The 20,684-nt window shown below is 44.9% G+C and overlaps 1 long non-coding RNA gene across 1 annotated transcript in view; it reads left to right on the forward strand.

Moving 5' to 3' along the window:
• The first annotated feature begins 11,473 nt into the window (after positions 1 to 11,473).
• The window catches only part of LOC131506699 (uncharacterized), a 47,317-nt gene continuing 38,106 nt past the window's right edge, over positions 11,474 to 20,684 (forward strand). The window contains exon 1 of the long non-coding RNA XR_009259098.1: positions 11,474 to 11,975. This is a non-coding gene — a long non-coding RNA (uncharacterized LOC131506699). The remainder of the gene's footprint in view (positions 11,976 to 20,684) is intronic.

Here is a 20,684-nt window from a genome sequence, read left to right on the forward strand (position 1 = left end):
ACCCATGTGAATATCTCACTTTATGACAGTTTTGCAAGATTCATATTACCTTTTATTCCTTCTTTATTATTAAGGAAGTAGATTCTTAAAGAATTGCTTAAAGTCACAAGGGCGGTCCCAGGTAGAGTCACAATCTCACTCAGAGCTCGCTGATGTGCATGATTGTGCCCTCTTCTCCCCTGTACACTGCTTCTGGAGCTCAAATCCAATCCAGGTCTCCTGCTTCTACATCCTGGCCCTCCTGCTCATCAGTGACTTTGGGGAATCACTTCAGTATTCTGAGTTCCAGGTTTTCATATGCAAAGTGTAAGAAATATCTGACTGATCTATTTCACAGGGTAGTTATTCTTCAGGACAAACTAAGTACAAAAATCTCTTTTAAGGAAGTATTTGTAAACTGGTAACTGATCATAAACCCATAGGTTAGAGGCTGTATCAGTTTGTTCTAGCTGCCTTGACAGAGAAACCTCATTATCTCACTGCTCAAACATAATAAAATGTTACTTTTCATTCATGTAGAGTCCTATTGGTGGGGACTGGGCTCTGCCCTAAATGGGCATTCAGGGATATGGGCTGATGGAGCCTCTGGACTTGTGATTTCCAAGGTTGCCTTGGGGGGCAACTCCCTGCCAGGATATAGGAGAAGACAGCTTGGAAAAGGCTCATTTTTCCTTGTTCATTTTAGATTCAAAGTGATCCAGTTAGATCCATTCATCATTGCATTGGTGAGAACTAATTACAAAGGGGTCTGGAAAATGCAGTCCCTGGCCAGGTAGCTGCTTTCCAGAGGCAGGTCTACACTGGGCTTTGGTGGACATTGAGCATCTCTGTCAAGGATGCAAAATAAGCCAAGAATGGTGATGACATGCACTCAGGAGCATAGGTCTTCTGACTCACACCAAGCGCTTCCATTGTTATTGTCATCTTTGTTACTATTATTAGGAGGTAACTCATGGGATAAACTCTTTTTTGTTCACTTCCCATTGTAGAGGCCTGGCAACAGCAAAGCTGGGGTGACTGTCTTCGCTGGGTTTTCTGTAATATCATCCAAGCTTTGCTGACATAATGTGATAAATTGGGGTTGACAGGACTTTGAAGACCTTCTTCTCTGTTGACCTGTGTACAGTTGTATTTTCATGATATTTCAGAAGGGACAGCCTTTTCTTCTGGTACAGACTCAGGCAAAATGTTAGTCCCATTCTCCCCATGGAGGCAAGTTCATCTGTTACCCACCTCCACCTCCACTTCCACCCATTCTTTCCTCCTTTTCCTTGCACCCTTGGGTCTGCTAAGTGACTGTTATGCCCCCACTGATGAGGATCTCTGAGAAGGTTTTCATGCTTCACCTATTTTCACTTCCTCTCTTCCATAGACATTTCTGAGGGAAACTTGAAGATGTGACATCTTTCCTTCCTTTGGAGAGCTCATCAACATGTCAAGTTTCACTGCCTCTGGCTGGAGTGATATCAGTACAGGGTAGGAATGTTGGCTTTCTCAGGCTGATGAGCAGCTTTGATTATTTTTCAGTCATAAAAATGGAAACAAATTATTTGGTATTTAACAAACACAGTTTTGAACTGGGAACATAATTAAAAAAAGATACAGGGGAAAACATTAATAAGTGGGTCCTATACAGTTGTGAACCATAACCATCTCAACACTAGGTACTAAACAACCTATGACATCTTACTGGTTTGACACAGTTGACGGCTTCTAGCTGGACCTATGGCTGATTCAACATGTCAGTGCCTTTTAAGGTCTATGGCAGCATTGTATCAGCCAGGGTTCAGTCAGAGAATGGGAACCACTAGGATATATAATAAGATACTTTTATGGGGATTTGACTCCCTACGATTGTGGGAATTGGCTAGAAGACTAATGAGAGATTGTATCTTCTTTGTCTGGTGCTGGAGCCTGATGTCAACAAGCAGGCAATTGGGAAGGAAAGGTGTTCGTGAAATGGGAAAAGCAAGGAGAAACTGACTGACACAGATGACCAAGAAGCCATGAGAATGGACAAGAACCCTTATTGACCCTCTTCTGCCACTTCTAAGCCTCCAACTTTGATGATGGGTGGTGATGGGCAGGGGAAACTGGTATGTACTGTCACAGAGCTCAGCACATCTGGCCCAGGAATTGATAAGCTGAAGGGAGAGATCCAACAGGGGTTGGAGTTCCTGCGCTATCAAGGTGAGCCAGCAGATGGGTGGCAGTGTGTGTGAGCTGCAGTAGTTCCTGGTACCCTGCACCAACTTTCTGAGTGTAAGAAGAATATGGCTTCAGCTTTACTTTTGCCTTTCAGATCTCACACAAAATGTGTCCTGTGGCCAGTGCTAACCCAGAACTTCTGGGAAACATCGATCCAATTTAGCTGAGTTGACCTGATACAAATTTATGACAATTGACCCTTGTACATTTCTTATCCACATGTATCACTTTTAACATATTTAATTTCCTAACAAGGGAATATGAAAATTATGCTTTCACCTAATATAATACAACTATCCTTTATATAACTAAAAACAGGCTAACCCTTTCCCTAAAAGATAAAGTCCCTTTTTCTACCTGTGGATGAGTTTTATTCTACTTCTAGCTGGGTGACATCACCCTATTAATATCCTCTAATTTAAATACTGAGATACAAAGTTAACTATTATTAACACAACTCAGATGGTAGGAATTGGAAAACAGTGAGAAAGAAAAGAATTGGCCAATATGTACATAAGTATATGTTTATCAAAATAAAAATATTCATAACATTATCATTCCTATACTGTAATTGTGCACATGGTCACAGCTATGATACGTATTTTCTTGCTTTTCTCCATGCTTGTTTATTCCTTTTGTTCTTAACAAGCATGTTAGCTTGTCATAGTTCCCTACCTCATGGGGTGACCCAAACCTTCATTCCTGACAAATCTGGGCCATTTGCCGCACTGTCTGTAGTTTTCCATTAATTAGTTCTAATTCCATTAACATTAATTACAGTAATTTAATCATAGGGCATGGGAGTCCTAAATGTACTTTGTTATTGATCGAATTGTGCCCCTTAAAAATATATATGTTGAATAACCACCAGTCCCTGTGAATGTGACTTAATTTGGAAATAGGGTTGTTTCAGATGCTTTAAATTACAATAAAGTCATTATGATAGGCTCTGATCTCACATGATTGGTGTCCTTATAAGGAAAGGAAAATTTGGACTCAAGACACACACAAAGACGAGAACACTTTGTGAAGACATGGACACAAGGAAGATAGCGATGTGATGCTGGAGGTAGAGATTGGAGTCATGCTATAGAGACTGGAGTACCTGGAATGACAGGAAGCTAGAAGAGGCAGGGAAGGATCCTCCCTGAGAGGCTTCAGAAGGAGCATCTTGATTTTGGTTAGCTAGCCTCCAGAACTGTGAGAGAATGAGTTTCTGCTGTTCTGTGGTACTCTATTATGGCAGACCTAGGAAACTAACATACATAGAAGAAAGCATTTACTGGGTCAATACCTACATACAGATTCTGTGGGATGTATTGATTTTCCCCATCACCTAAAAAATATCAACAACAGCACCTGTAATTGGAGTCACTATCTGATTAAATTTATGGTAATTTGCTGTCTTTTCTCAAGTTCCATCTTTCTTTCCTTCTTTTCTTCTTTTTCTTTCTTTTTTTTTAGTGTTTATTTATTTTTAAGAGACAGAGAGAAACAGAGTGTGAGCAGGAGAGGGACAGAAAGAGAAGGAGACACAGAATCCTAAGTAGGCTCCAGGCTCTGATCTGTCAGCGGACAGCCTGGCATGGGGCTCGAACTCATGAAGCACAAGATCGTGACCTGAGCCAAAGTCAGACGCTTAACCAACTGAGACATCCAGGCACCCCTCAAGATCCATCTTTCTAATGCACAGCTTAAATAGGTGAGCTGAAAGAGGATGTGGTAGAAATTACCACCCATACAATTTTCAAGGTCTTAGTTGTGTTATTAATCTCTTCAGTCCTTCTAGAAATTGGTATTGCCTTAGGTTTAATATTGTTTTTTGTAGATAGAAGCAGTTGTGGTGACTTTTATTTGTCTTTCCCTGCCATAATAGCCCTCATTCCATGGGTCAGAGTAGGATTCTGCCAGTTGCTGAGTGTGTATTCCCATTATGTGTTCCCAGACTAGGGAAATAGTTACAGAGTGGGCTTAGGTGTTTGGGGACTTACTGGGCATACTGTGAGGTAAACCTGGGATAAAACTTCTTTGATTTTTGTTCACCATAAGCTTCTACACTGACTAGTGTACCATTGTGGTGTTTGGGTTTGTAGGAATTCATGTTAGTTCAGAGTCACTGTAGTATTCTCCCCAAATGCTGATTATCTCCTTTTCCCCAAAGCACAGTAACCCTGGAAAATGACTGCAGATGCCTTGGAGGGGACCAGGAGGAAAAAGTACAGTGCAACATTTTGGTTTTATAGCAGGGTTCTTCCTTAAAAATACCTAGTCTCCCCTTCATTCAAGGGTCTGTAGGATGTGAATTGACTTTCATAGCAGAATGATAGTGGCCATGACTCTCTTTTGTGACAGAAGTCAGACCCAGAGTTTCTTAGCTTAAATGGATCAAGAAAGACTTCAGTCAGTTGCCCATATATTATCAGTTCTAGAGATATCAAAAGTCTCAGCATTCCATTACAGAAACTGTGTCAGTTACGTTTCTCTACAATATGCCAGGGAAATTTTGGCATTTCAGCCATATTTAGTATGAGTCACCTTTTGGTCCAGATTTCTGTCAACCAGCCAAGCAAAATGTTAGAAGCCACTATCAGCCCCTTAAGTCAACATTTGAATCTGAGTGGCCCATATCAATAAATTTGGCTTGATCCAACATTATTTTCCTTCCAGTCTGATCCCACACCATGAGAAGCCATTTCACATGTTTCCTGGGTTCTCATCAACATAAATTGGAAAAATCATGTGATTCTTTTTGTGTATATCAGACTTCCTTATGGATCATACTTCGAACTTTGTCTTCTGGGGCCTGTGAACTTGAGTCTGGCTAAAAACTTAGAAGCATGGAGAAATGGGAAAAGCAGAGCTAGAGTGATTCCTATCCCTTGGACTCCTATCCTATCCAAAGGACTCCAATCCCTTGCAAGTCACCTACTTTAGGGAGAGTGTAGTTTCTCTGACCAAGGGAACTAACCTCCTTGGAATCTCCTAGGCTGGAATCTCCCCATATGTCTCTGTCCCAATTTTTAGGGTCGCACTCCTTCAAAATTAATGCCATAACATAAGAAATTCATGGGAGTGGCAATTCAATTTGTGTCACAATTTAGTCACCTGCAGAACTAGACTTTAGGTTTAGATTTATTTTTTAGGAATCTCAATCTGATGGCTACAGGAGATAGGCTTATTTAGGGTCATAATAGAAAATGTTGAGTCCCGGGGCGCCTGGGTGGCGCAGTCGGTTAAGCGTCCGACTTCAGCCAGGTCACGATCTCGCGGTCCGTGAGTTCGAGCCCCGCGTCAGGCTCTGGGCCGATGGCTCGGAGCCTGGAGCCTGTTTCCGATTCTGTGTCTCCCTCTCTCTCTGCCCCTCCCCCGTTCATGCTCTGTCTCTCTCTGTCCCAAAAATAAATTAAAAAAAAACGTTGAAAAAAAAAAAATTAAAAAAAAAAAAAAAAAAGAAAATGTTGAGTCCCTCATATGATGGGAAATTTAAAGCCTTAATTTCATCATTTTCTTCCTCAAAGTTCTCTGGTGCATGTGTAAACAGTTAACCAGTTCCACTATGTTTTTTATTTTACTAAAATTTTTAGTGACCACAAATATTTTGTTGCTAAATGTCTTACCTTTTATATCTGCAGGTGATAATTCAGGTAATTATTTTGCCACCCAATACCATAAACTATCAGTGTCTCTTTTACCACTGGAAACAGGGTGATTAATGCCTTTTAATATAGTCAGAGCAGAAAGACAATTCCAGAAAAACCAGGCCCAATTCAGAGAACCCATTCTTAAGGCCTGTTCCTCTGGAAATTTCAAGTACCAAATTCTGTATCAGACAAGGTTCAATCAGAGAAGCAGAACCACTAGAAGTTGTACACAATAAGGATTTATTATGGGAATTTGACCTTCGTCTATTGTGGAAGCTCCATGAGAGTCTGTTACTTCTGAAGCTGATATTAGATCCTGAAACCAGTGAAGCACTCTGTCTGGAAAGATTGTCATGAAGTAGGGGAAGCAAAGACAAACTGGAACCTAGACAAATGACCTAGAACCCATGAAGATGGACCAGAATCCACGCTGGTCTCTCACCATTTAAGCCTGTAACTTTGATGATGGGTGTTATGCAGGAGAAACTAGTGCCCTTTGTCACAGAGCTAGAATATACCTGGCCTGTGAGTTGAAGTTGTTGAAGAGGAAGATCTGGCAGGATCTGGAGTTGCTGAGGGCATGGCTGCTTCCCCATGTCAATTAGGTGAGCTTCCAGTAAGTGATGATGTGCATGAGCTATGACAGGCAGCAACTGGTATGCTGCCCTGACCTCCTGAGTGTCAAAGGAATGCGGCTTCTGCTTTCCTTCCAGTTTCACAAAGTTGACACCACACAAACCCACCACAGTCACAAAGCTTGGGACGTGCTCTTCTCAAGACTCCACTGGCCTTTGAAATGCTGACACCTTGGGAGACAAGGAACTTTCCAGCTGAGTATCTGAGAATGAAAACATATTGCCCTTCCATGCACTGATGTGGTCATCTGGGTATTGAGCAGTAAGACCCTCCCCTGGTGTGAGTGACAGCTCTGGGTTCAGAGTCTACGGATGGTCACAGGCCTGCTCTTGCTTATGTCTTCCAATCCCAAGGGATCTGCAGGACTTTGTGTTGGATTCTGGGTGTTCACACAAAAATCCGTGGTATTTTTTTCAACTTTGAAAAGTGCTTTCACATGCATACATATTTCCTCATTAGGTTCTCACAGAAACTGAAGCCAAGAGAGGGTTGACTTGTCCAAGTCATCTCCAAAAGAAACAAGGTGGTGTGAGAGTCCTGAGTCAAGGGTTCAGGATCATTTTTACCTTCAGAGAATCTTCTTGTTAAGGGCTAAGAACCATGATGCTGTTTTCAATTATCTCCTTGGCAATGTGGACAGAATTGTGCAGAACTGGGAACCAATCATGTTAATTACTTATCACTTCAGCTACTTGGAAACCAATCATGCTTTGACAGAAACCCAGGAGCACCTTGAGTGGTTGGGTCTCCTGAGAAATTCTTTGAAAATATGCATATTTAGGAGGGGGGGATATCACTTTTCTGAATACATATTTACAGTGGGAAAGTATAGAATGATTTGTGGGTTTTTGACATCCATTCCTCCAGTTATGAGCTATTATTCTATTCTTGACACTCAGCACAATTCCTGGAGATAATTATTCTAATAATAATAAATTTTGCATGGTGAAAGGGCTTATGCAGTTATAACGACACACAAATATCAGTTGAAAACCTTAAAAATACACTTAAATCTTATGTTGACATTAATTCAGGAGATGGTATATGTAGGTGCTTATAATTTATAGGTCCTTCTGGACTCTGTACAACAAAACTGTGTCCATATTCAATTGGATGACCCAGAGGAGGAATACTGCATTGTTGATCTTGTTACAGTGGTTTCTCTTCAAGGAAATTCTTGGCTCTTTTCCATGAAGTAGTCATTTTCTGTAATGGAAATGCTGATGATGTACTCGCACTGCAGGTGTGCAGGAAGGGGAGAGGTGAAATGGCTAAGTCTTTTGGACTTCTCCCTCTTCTGCTATTATCTACCCCATTATTTTGCATTGCTATCATGCACAGCAACTAAATCAATCTCCCAAATCAGTCACTAAAATAAAATGGCCTCCAAATTCCAGATCAAAATTTATATATGTAATCACTGTGTCCTGTTTTGCATTCAGAAAACTTTTTCTCACTGGTTAATGCATTTTCAAGCAGATGGACTCAGCTTTTTTTGTGTGTGTGTGGCTGACCCCTTCCAAATAGGTCAGCATGGTGCAGAATGTTTTAAGTTGGGTAATGTTGTTTTATAACAAATTCAATATGCACTCTGGTTTTTTAAAGGCAAGGACCTATTCCGCTTGACATCTCCTATAATTAAATAGTTTCTAGTATATAATAAATTCTCAGAGAGTATTTGTAGTTGAGGGTGATGAAAGACTTTGCCCCAATCAGATAGGAGGCTTCCAAACTAATCACAGAATTGTATGCTACACTTAGTTATAGGAACCTACTATATAATATTTAAAGGATCCATTCCCAAAAAACAGCAAAACTTAATATATGTGTCTTAAGCCGCATTTTTCTCCCCTGGAAATGCATTTTTTATCTTCCACTGAAATGTATAAAATTCTCTAAAGGAGGAGGGGTGAAAAATAAGAAATTAATAAACAAGGGTTTTTTGAATACTTACAACATCCTGAGTATTGTGCTTGAGCTCACAGGAATACTCAGAATAAGGTATTATATATGCTTTCAAGGAACTCATGGTCCATTTGGGGAGGGACTAACCTGTAGAACCATGGTAAATGGTTCTGTAGGAGTAAATGGTATGGTTAAAGTGTAAGGTGACTAAGGATGCTTAGTGGGCAGGGTAAGGTTCTAAGGGAGTGGGATGCTGAACCCTGGGTTCAGCACAGTGGGTAGGATTTACAAGAAGAGCACAGAGGGAGACTAAGAGGGTGAAGCAGGATCCCCTGAGCTGGCTGGCACCAACCATAGCTCACCACTTCAAAGAGAGAAATGATACAGGTCTGGGTTACTTGTGTCCATGGGGTCTCTCTCTCACTTCTGGATTTTCCTCAAACAGGCCCACTCCACTCCAGAGCAAGTCTTGACCACAGCAGGCACATCTCATGACCCATTCTTTGTCCCTTCCAGCAGTGGTCTTTCTATCCTTAAGGTACTTCTGTACCCTGTGGGTTTCTTCTCTCCCAAGCTGCTGTGTTTGGCCAGTGTGTATGACTAGATTGTTGCTTTAATTCCTGTGTATGGTCTAACTAGTATGCTGAGGATCTAACTGCCTGGTCAATCTTTGCCCTGGGAATCAGGCTCTGTTGTCTGTAATTCTAGTAGCTGGTAGGTACCTGCTCTAAACCAGAGGGTCCATTAGGCAGCTCTTCATGTGTCTCCTTGCACACCACTTCCTGGGACTCCAGCTGTGGGGCTAACCCCAGCTTCTTGGGCTTGTTAGGACTGATCCTTGCAAAGGCAAGTTTACCGTGACTCAGTGAGTCCTCAATTATTGTGTACATATAGGCCAGTCATTGCACACACTGATTTTGTCTTTCCCCCCAAACAATTCAGGGAGGCATAAATTATTATCCCCTTGTAGATGATTGAATTGTGCCCTCAAAAAGGTATATGTCCAAGTCCTTACCCCTGATACCTATGGATGTGACCTTATTTGGAAATTAGGTCTTTGTAGATGTGATCAAATTAAGATGATGCCATACAAGATTAGGGTGGGTCTTAGATCCAATGGCTGATGTCTTTATATAATAAAGGAGAGGCACGTTCAGATACAGAGACACAGAACACCAGACATGGGGAAAAGTCCATGTGACAGTGGAGGCAGACACGGGAGCAGCAGAGCTAGAGGCTAAGGAACACCAAGGATCACGAACAGTAAACAGAAGCTGAAAAGAGGCAGAGAAGGATTCTTCCTTGGAGCTCTGCTGACAGGTTGATTTTGGACTTCCGGCCTCCAGAACTATGACAGAACACATTTCTGTTGTTTGCAGCCTCCCCGTTTGTGGTATTGTGTCATGGCAACCCTAGGAGGCTAACATGAGCGCTTTTGACAGATATGGAAATAAAGGCTCTGAGAGAGTCCGTAACTTGCCCAAGGGCACACAGATCCAAGTAGCCTAAATGAAACATAAGCCCACTTCCTGTTGTAAAGCCTGGGCTCTCTCTTGCAGACCCCAGCTGGGAGACAGTAGCCTCATGTTTACACACACTGGGCCTGACTGCTAACGGCGCTATTCTCCCACCTCTCCTTCTCCTAGATGCTTTTGGGAACTCAGTTCCCAACATGGGCACTAAGATGGTATTTTGAAAAACGTGCATATGGAGAGTGCCTCACACATAAAATGTGTCATTATATTAAAACAAAAAGAGAGTTAAAAATCCGAGCCCATGTAAGCAAATGCACATGTCTGAGGCTGTGGCTAGGCCATGCCAGCTGTTTGAATCACAGAAGTGGTAAATGTTCTTTGGGCCAGTGTTCTCTACTATAAAAATAGCTTTGGGGCACCTGGGTGGCTCAGTCAGTTAAGCGTCCCCGACTTTAGTTCAGGTCACAATCTCATGGTTTGTGACCAATACTGGTCTCTCCGCTCTCAGCCTAGAGCCCGGTTCAGATGCTCTGTCTCCTTCTCTCTCTGACCCTCCCCCATTCTCTCTCTCAAAAAAAAATAAACATTTTAAAAAAATAATAAAAAAAAGCTTTAATCTGGAGAGCGTTGAACCTTGTTTGTGGAAGTTCATAACTGATTCAGTTTGTAACAGTGAAGGCAATTTTTAAAAAAATTATTTCTCCTTTCTTGGTGCCTCTGGGACTTAGTTCAACACAACAGAAATCAGGTCAAAGTTTGATCTCTGAGGTAAAAGTTGACACTATAGCTGCTCTGGACAGGCGCTAAGTTTTTGCTGTAACTCCCAGGGTCCCTGGGGTATATCCATTTAGGTCTTGGTGGGGCTCCTCCAGCAAGAGTCAGGTTGCCACCCCAGCTGCTGTGATTGCTGCTGGCCTGACTTTCTCACAGAAAGGACAGACGCTCCTTGCCTGGCCGACTAATACACACTTGTGCCAAGTGTCAGAGAAATGGCAGCTGTGGTCTCTGATTCCAAGGATTTAGGATCTCAGCAAGGAGTCAGAACTCATTTCCTCAGTACAAGTGAGGCAGCCAAGCTTCAGGCCTGGAGAGGCTAGAGGGTTTCAGGGAAGGGGTGTCCCTGTGGCTTGTAGTGGACAAGGGAGTCTTCATGAAGACGAAGGTGGGGCCATGCCTTGAGGGAGGATGGAAATTTAGGAAGGCAGAGGAGAAAGGAGGGAACAGATTCTCCACCCAGTGGTCCAGGGTCTCGGGATGCTGAAGAAACCGGGTAGTGGGGAGACATGGTTGAGAGGTAGCGAAGACCAACATGCCTACTGACTTTGCAAGTCACATGGAGGGGTAATTTCGAGATGGGTAGCTACTTCTTCCCAGTTGCTTAATGAGGGGCTCTGGGCCAACTTTGGGGATAGAGGTGGTAAAGGATCTGGGGATATGGAATGAGTCCTTAACATAGACAATGGCCAAGATTTTGTTGAGGCTCTGGGGAAGGCTCTGGTAGGTGCATTTTGTTTTGTGTTTTACTTACCCTCATGGAATTATTCTTATTTACTTGCTTTGTTTTGCTATGTTACATTCTTAAGTACTCCAGTTACTAGGGCTGGAAGGTGCAGTTGAAAGTGGGGAAGCAGGTCTCTTGTGGGGAGGTGAGTGTGGAAGCGGGTCCCTTGTGAGGAGGTTGGTTCATGGTAGTTTCTGGTGTTCAGCCATCCCATTTATTTGGGGAGAAGTTTGTGTGTGTGTGTGTGTGTGTGTGTGTGTGTGTGTGTGTAGATGTTGTCCTAAGCAGACACACTCACTAACCTTATGCTTATGTCTTCTATGTCTGTACAAAATCAGGAATAAAATGAAGCACCAAGATTATTATCCAGCTTAAGCCTCATGGCAGAAAATTAAGAAAGGCTTCCAAATTTTTGGTTAATAGTGATATTGCTAAATCTCACCCCTGCAACTGGTAGGCTGGCCGCCCTTCCTCTGACTCAGCCTTGCTCCCCACTGCCCTTTCCCTGGACTGACTGAAGCCATGTGAGAAATGAACCCGTGCAACTTAGCCACTGAGAACCTACACAGAAGCAAAAGGGCGCCAGGAGATGCTTGTTTCCTGAAGCTGGTGAGGTTCCTGATCTTTATCATTAGTGTTCTTGTCACTCTAGTGGTTGCTCCTGTCCCTTTGGGCTTCATCTCCCAATGCCCCCTTTCTCTCCCTGTCTTCATTCTTCCTTGAGGTACCCCTGGGAAGAGCTTGGCATGAGTCTGTCATGGTACTTTCTGGGCTCTGGAATACTCAGGATTGGGGTTCCCAACTCTAGTTCTGAGACCTGAATCTCAGTCTGTTTCCCCTTCTGTAAGAATACCTGAGTTATGGGGGTTGGTTTGATGCTTAAATAAGGTGTTTTGCTCTCAGTTGGGGACTGTTTGATCCCGATGCTGGGTTTCCTGCTGCTTATTCCAGTCACAGTGTCTTGGAGAGTGAGGTCCTGAGCCAGGTGGACTCTGGGGACTATCTGCTGCCTAGCATCTTAGGGCATGAATATCTGAGTCAAATCTGACTATCAAGACAAGCTTAGAGAACCAGTTTCTTTCCTCTGCGTGTTTGCTGATTGGTACTTCATCTTGCAAAGGATAATTTTGCTTGGAATTTTAAATGCATCATCCAGGCCACTCCTAGCACTCTCCTAGCCTTCTGATCAAGATGGAAGAGAGAGAAAGCCTCCTCCACCCACAGAAAGTGTTTATACTTTCCTTCCATTTCATATTCTGCCCTCTCAGTCATCCTAAATGTTTATTTAACGATGCTCAAAGACCTTTTAAGCTTCCTTGGTTTAATGTTTGCTAAACACCCTGTCACTTCCACTTCTACTGATAATTTCCTGCTTGCTGCAAAATTGCCCTTGGTTACGCACCGTCTGGAAACTCTTAATAGAATGACTAAAGGCTCAGTCTCTCAGCGATGGGCTCCCCACAACTGTGTGGGCAGCCCATGAGGTCAGGGTGCTCTCCGGGGCAGAGAAATGAAGAGGGACTGTGGAGTCGGAAACTCACTTGGAATTCAGGAGTTCCTAAGATTTTTGGGAAAAGTTTCAAATAGTTGGTGACAATTGTCAGAATCTCAGTCAGCAGCATGTTGGTTCATCCCAGATGGCCCCAGGCGCTTGGTTTGGCCCAAAGCCTGGCCCAGAGTTTCTTCATCTTAAGCAGGGAGTGAAGGACATGACCAGACTCCAGGTGGTGGTTTAGCGCAATTCCTGACACATGAACTACAGAGTGCCCAGGAGAAGAAGCTGGCTCTTTCTCAGGCCACAGGCTGAATGCTCAACCAAACTCTAAGCTCAGCTGATGTTCTGTATGATCTCTTTTTTCTTCCTAGTGGCCATAAATATACAGCTATAAAAAGATGGACTTCTGGCCACCTTGGCAACAGGAAGTTGGACAGTACTGCCAAATGCAGTTGCACAGGTTATACACTGAGCAACTCTACAGGGCTAAGCCACATTGTAGCCTAGGTGAACGGCATGCTCTAGAGTTGTGTAGTGACACACATTAGGTGTAGATCCAGAAGCAAGCTGGGCAGTTCTGTGTTGAAGAACTGAGGCAAGGCTGAAGGTGATACCTGTATGGCCAAAACAAGGGATCTCAAGCAAGACTGTCCTCACCATGCCAGCCCCAGGGACATTCTACTCAGTACAGCAATTCTAAATGGGAAAGCTACTAAGAGGTATATGGTAACCTAAGCTTGTTGGCACTTAAGTATGGCATCCATTCATTCACAAAAAATTTTTTTTTGAAAAATGCAAGAGATTTCTCCACTTCCAAGCTTACAGTCTAGGGGAAGTCATAAAACTGAACCACCAGCTACATCAGGACTTCAAGTTCCTCCAGTAAGGATATTAAACAGCAAGAACTAGAGTATTTCAGAGCAGAGTTAGACCATTGTCAGCTGGAGTGGTTAGGAAACCCTTCTTGGAAGAGATGGGTCTTCATATGTGGCTTGGAGAATGGGTTAGTTTGGATGGGCATGGGGGCCAAAGGAGCAGTGTTCACATGTGCAGTGACTGAGGTGAGGGCCAAAGGGTGGGAAGCATGTGAACTTGGGCCTGGATTGAGAAGTGAGCCAGAGTGGGAGTGAGGAAACATGTTAGTTGACATTGTGTCCATGCCGAGTGGTGGCAGAGACATTGGGATTGTCAAGTGGGGCTAGATTTGAGAGGTTTTAATCCATAATACACTCTGTTGGAGAGCATAGAAGGCTTCTGAGTGGGACAGGCTTACGAAACAAGAAGAGTGCTGCAGATGGATCCCCCTCCTTTTTCACCCAGGCTTCTCCCACTTAGGGAGAGCTCAGGAAGTCCTCTCAAGAGACCCTAATGGGGACAATTAGCCAATTGTCTTAGGCCCACACCTCTGCCCTTCCCCAACCCGAGTTCCATTCTCTCTAGGCCATAGTAGAGCTACCCACAGGGACAGTGGTGGCTGTCTTTCCTGGAAGCACAGCCAAATCTCTAACAATGACCACTGCACAGTGGGTGAAACAGGCCACATTCCCTCTTGTTGCTCCTCATTGTTAATGGCTGGCTACTTCTAAATGACTGAGAAACTCTGCCATCTCATGTGGTCTGCAAAGGCCTTTCCTGACCACTGTGGAGGTGGGGAACCCAGGTAGGAAGAACCTCAGTGAACCCCAGGAGTAGATCTCAGCTAATGAGGGGCTGCTGCCCTACTGCTGTCCCTCTCCAGGGTGTCAGTGTCCAATGGCACACCCATAAGTTGCCATTGGCCGTGTTCACCAGAGCAAACATGTATTTGAGATGATGTTGCATGAGATGGCAGTAGGCAGTTTGGTTACTTCAGTCCCAAAGACCTCAGCCAGTATTAGGAACAGGGCCTCCACACCAGTTAGTTTTTCCCTCAAGACCCTTGCTCCCCAGTTTGAGCTTGTGGAGATCTTTCATCTCATCCTGGTGAGGCTGAGGCTTCTCTGGGAGTTGACTACCCCGGGCTTAGAGCCTCCCTGTCAAACTCCTATTCTCAGTCTGAGAGCAAATTGATGAAGGACAAGAGCAATGGGCCTGTCTTGCTTCCATTCAGTCTGTCAGTGAGCAAAACCATCTGCTCCCAATTATAGCTGTGGAGGCTGAGCAATGGATTGATGGGGCTGTCTCCTAAGCTGATAGGAAAACCCCATCAGGCTGTAGCTTCCCAGAAAACCATCAACGCATCTCCTTATCAGCCTGGAGGAGCTGCCACTGAGCTTGAATGGTGACTGTCATTGGTTAGATGCAGGCTTTGCAAAGCAAAAACAGAAAGTGGTTCCATTTCAGTAGTTCTCAATTCTGACTTGTGAGGCTCACTTGAGAACTGATGAGGGTTTCCTATTCAAAACAATGGAGAGGCAGACCAGCAGCACAATCCATTATGTCTTCTGACTTCAGCATGCCACAGGGAACCTGGTGAAGCCAAGATGTATCATTTTAGAGCAAAAGAAGGTGCTTCAAAGTGTCAGAGCCTTACAACACTGTTGTTGAGCTCTGGAGTGACTGAGACTCTAGGACTGTGGAAGATTCTAGAAGTGAGAGCCACTTCTTGTCTTCTTGGGTTAGGAGGCCTCTAACCTTTTCTGTTCCTTATAGAATGGTATCTGAATTTCTCCTTTGGTGGCCTTAAAGCAGATCATGGGACGGTTAGCAATTCTCTTTTCTTTTACTGTTTGTTGTATCAAAGACAGATCTTAGATCTCTTCCTATATACCCCCTGGACCTGGACCCTAAGAAACTGGGGCTTAGGAGGTGGAGTAACACATTGAGGGTTACGAAGCTAGTGAAGAAGGAGTTGGACTTTGAAACCTGATCTCTTCACTTCAACCCAGGGTTCTTTCCCTCCCACCAAACTGCTTTCCCCTTTCTGAATGTTTACATCTCAATCAGTGCCAGGAAGGAGGTGGGGATTCCACCTTCTGAGCCCTGGCAAAAATATCTTAAATCCACCATCCTCCCCATGCACAAACACACATAGACATGAACACACAATTGATTCTAATGGAAGGTAAAGTTGAAAACAGAAATTCTGGGGCAGATGCCTGGCCCCAGCCCTGACCTATTAAATCAGAATGTTCCATGGTGAACACAGCTCTATAGGCATTCTGAAGTTCAGCCAGCCTTGAGAACCATGGCCCCATGAGTGCTTTCTGGGGGGCCCCAAGGACAGCAATGCTGATCTGATGGAGGTGAGGGGCAATTGAGGCTTCTGTAGGGTGGTTTGAACAAAGAATCTCTGCTTTTCAATTCTTTCGAGTGAGGATGGCTTATGATAGGGAGGGAGCAGGTGGGAGTAAGTGAGACCTGATGCCATGACCATGCAAGTCTTTGAGGACAAGAAACCTCTTGACTGTACAGTCCTGGCTCAGTGCTGTGGACATGAGCAACCTCCCTGACTATTTTTAAATGAATCAATGCTGCAGCTGGAGATTGTGCCCTCGTGCAGCTAGGAAAGGTCTCCATCCTGCTCTGTGGATGCTGCCCATTCAATCCCAATCGACTTAGCCAAATTCAACAGATGCTGGTGAAGCCTCTGCCGAGTGTAGTCCAGATGCTAGGGACCACACACATCTGGGTGAGCTGAGAGCTCTGACCTCAAGACCCCTTGCCTGGAGAGGGGAAAGCCTCAAAGCGCCGGGATCCCTGGAAAAATAGAAAACTGACCCCAGAGGTATTGGGTTCTGATCCATAAGTGCAAACCCAAATCTTAGCTGTTCTTCAAATAGCTTTATTGGGAAGAGAACTGTCATGTAGGTCTAATCGTGTGTGTGTGTGTGTGTGTGTGTGTGTGTGTTTTACAAAATACTTTCTTAGGCAGCCTGAAGCACTCATTTACTTTTGTTGACCTTTTAGTTATCATTAGCATTTTCAGGGTGATGATATCATTATTGGAAATGAATGGCTCTGTAGAACAAGGAGGTGGCTATGGCCAAAACTCAGTCTGTCCATCCATCCATCCATCCATCCATCCAAAATTTGTCACTAATTTTTGTCTGAAGTAGACAAGGTGGGTACGTACATAGGTTCTCAGACAGTTGATTCACTGAAATGGAGGAAAGCAGCTTGGAAAAATGCAAATCCTGTATATGGGGAGGTTTTCAGGGGAGGTCAGCAAAACTTCAGAGCTTTTACAAAAGTGGAGTTCAGAAATGTTGAAGAAGTTTTAACTCTGTGGCCTCAGGCCAGTGGCAGGAGAGCTGACAGGGACTTTGAGTACATAGAAATGACTGCCAGGTCCCAGGTAATCCTGTGTCTGATAAGGTAAGGGATTCCAAAGTTAGGTAAGAGGGAGACTGAGACCTGGAGGAAAAATAGTTGCTTTTCCTCATAAGAGTTGTAAAGAATTTTGCTTTTTAAATTTGGAAAGATGATTACTGGTTGAACAAACTATCCTCCAGGCACCTGGTTAGTATGGTTACTTTCTGGAAGACCCCAACTCCCCTGCAGAGCCTGGGGAATTGCCTGTCAAGCCTCATAAATGTTGCCACAGGCCCTGGGACTCCTCAGCGGGTGTGTGCCTATACATGGTCTCACCACCTTCGGGACTTGTTCTCAGCGAGCACTGTCTCCTTTCAGGCTTGGGTTTCTCCCTGCCCACACTGGGCCTACCTCTGCCTCCTGACAGACCCTTGTGCTGGTCACAGCCACAATCAAATCATCCCTGACATTTGTATAATCTCTTTATAGTTTACAAAGTGCCTATCCTGCACCATCTCATCAGCTTCTCCCAGCAGCCGTGAGCAAAAGGGCATGGGTTAATTAGGCAGAGTCAACACACATTTACAGAGAGCAGACTGTGGGTGGGGGCCAGGCACAGCTAACCGGGTTCTTGCCTTTAAGAACTAGATTGTAGGCTCTCCGAGAGCAGTGCCCTTGTGCATTTCTCCTCAGCATGCTCCCAGCTCCTAGCAGAGTGCCTAGCATACAGTGGTGCTAGATGAAAGGATGAATGAATGAAAGCTGTCAAGTAAACCCTTAGTTCTCCCTGGGTGGAAGAGATGAGGCAGAGAAGAGACTGGACTGGCTTGCCCATGGTCACGCAGGTAGGGCATGGCAGATGCAGAAATTCCTGCCTCCATACCCCACCCATCCCTTCCCCTCCCTACAGGCCTCTTGAGAGCAGCCTGGGAGGAAGCAGGACCTGGGTGGTGTGGCTGCAGGAATCTCCACCCTCTCCCCCATCGAGTGACTTCAAAGAGGTCTGAAGCATCTATGCATCGGGAAAGCCAACACAGGCTGTTCTCAGGATGTTCCCAGGAACTCTGAGCCTCTTCCCAGAATGTCTCAACCTGAGAAAGCACATCCCAGGCTACAGCCACTTTCCAGAGGGATGCAGCCAGCTGGCAGGCCCAGAGCTGCTCAGGCTTGCTCTTCCCTCAGGAAGCAGCCTTGATAGGATTGGGGAAGGGGCCAAGCTGCCCACCTTCCAGTTCCCCCAGGCTTTGGGGCACTCAGGGGAGCAGGGAGGGTGTGTCTTGGAAGGTGAGGCTCTTCAGGGGATGACTTATCTATCGTGCACAGGGCTCCTTCCTGCAAACAGCTTCCAGGGGAGGCTCCTGGTCCCATGGTTGGCTGCACAGTTGCCTGTCCTGGCAATCTGTGTTTGTGGAAGCTCTGCAGAGCAGTCCCAAGGGAAGAGAATGTGATGACTAATGGAGACATGTCCCGGCAGATGGGCGGGCGGGCCTGGCACAGGACAGGCTTCTTGCTGACACAACACAGGCTCACAGCGCAGGCTGGCTGCGGCCCCTGGGAGGAGGGGGGTGCAGGCTCCTGGTAGGTGGGCACGCAGGGTCTCTTCCCACGGACTCACAAGGGGCAGCATCTACTTGAGGACTGATCAGACGGGAACCTACCTCTCCCTGCCGCAATGGCTGGAAAGGAGAGAAGCATGAAGCAAAGTGATGGAGGTAACTAGCTGGCAGGACATAGAGCCAGTTCCATGCCCAACTCCCAGCTGGGTGATAGGAAGCAAACTTGTGAATGGCTCTGAGCTATGGCTTTCTCAGCCATGTTGGGAATATAACGGTATCCTTGACTTAGCTCCCTCTACACAGAGTTGCTGTGAAGGTCCAGTGAGGTGTGTGGGTTTTTTGTTTTTGTTTTTGTTTTTTTAACCTCATTAAGCAATAACTTGACAAACTGATAAGTGTTGCCTGACATAGGGGTTTCATGCTTCTACCCAATGGCTGGTGGCAGACAAGTGCAAGCCAGAGTTGTTGATCACTTTAAGTATTGTGAAGTTCACCACCATCTTAGACTTCAAACATGCCTTATGTCCTCTCCAGAGTTTTTCCCGGTGACTACTTTCCTCATCTCTCCAACATATTATGCCTGGCAGCCTTACCTTTGTGGCTGTTCCTGTACCCAGCCCTTTGCCATCCTGGGCTCTGGAGATAGTCGCCCTGCCCCATCAGTTCCTGACATGTGACTTCAAGAGGCCAGGACACTGGCCTCTGCAGAGGCTCGGCTTCCTCTTTCCACAATCAAAGATGTGGAAACACATCTTTATTAAGCTTTATTAAGCTTATTAAGCTTTATTAAGCTTTATTAAGCTGTTTGCTTTAAAAGACTGACGTGAGATACTGCATGAGAAAGTGCTGGAAAGCTGTACAGATGTCAGTTTTTCTCATTGTCATTGCCAGTTATTCCTCCTCAAACTGGAGCGCTATTGGCAGTGAACACTTCTGTGAGCCACACTCCAGACTGCACTGGGGGGTGCTTTTCTCTTCCTCTTCCTTTCCCTTTCCCCTGGGCGAGTCCAAGGGCACAGCACAATGACCTCATTGTTTGATAGCTCAGAGTTGGGGTATAAGGCAGGAGGTCCTCCTGCCTTCCCAGGCCTTCCCAGTTACCCTGGATTATCTTGTGATGCAGTGTGCATTATTGTACACAGGAGTCTCCAACAATCAGCCAGGTGCAGGCAGGCGGGCTCCTGGAAGATGCCAACATGACAGACACTTCCCAAAGAAAATAAGCTGAACCGGGAGGTTATTCATGCCTACGACCTCCTGGAGCCAGGGAGAAGAGGCTTTTATGGAGCTGTTTCCTGCTGTTCACTGACTCTCCTCCTAAAGATGCCTGAGAGGTTGGCCACATCTTGGCTGACACTAAGGGAAAAATCTGGGAAAAAAAAAAACAAGGAAGATTTCTCTAGGAGAAAGTCAAGGGTCTTGGGTAAGGATGTGTTTCTCTGGAACAGGGTATACCTCTTGCAGGACATTTTAGAAGATGGGGAGACATGCAAGGCTGCAAAACCAGACATCAGTTACCATGTCTTTGGGCAAAGACAAAAAGTTCTGGGTGTGAAGTAAGTCAGCACACAGAACACTTGTACTGGAATGAAGATTGTAAGATTACATAACCATTTTCTAGGGGCACGGGGTGGGGGGGCACCAGATTTTATCATTTTATTTTGCCTAGTGTGAGACCTTTACTCTAGTTCTGTGCTAGTCACTAGCCATGTGTGGCAATTTGAGTTTAAACTAACTGAAATTAGACAAATGACAAGTCCATTCCTCAGGCCCACTAGCCGCATTTGAAGTGCTCCACAGCCGCATCTGGCCAGTGGCTACTGTCCTGAAGAGCACAGATGTAGAGCATTCCCACCACTGCCTGAATCTCTCTTGGACAGGGCAGCTCTCATCTGCCCAGACATTCTTCTGTTTGGGGGTGGGAAGCCACAGAGGAAATGAGAAGAGTTATTCAAGAAATGTGAAGAGGAAGAACAACTTAACATTCAGCCATTGACATCCAGAATCTGATCCTTCAACAATAAAATGGCTGTG

Source organism: Neofelis nebulosa, chromosome 3 (assembly GCF_028018385.1).
Source record: "Neofelis nebulosa isolate mNeoNeb1 chromosome 3, mNeoNeb1.pri, whole genome shotgun sequence".
Classification (NCBI taxonomy): domain Eukaryota; kingdom Metazoa; phylum Chordata; class Mammalia; order Carnivora; family Felidae; genus Neofelis; species Neofelis nebulosa.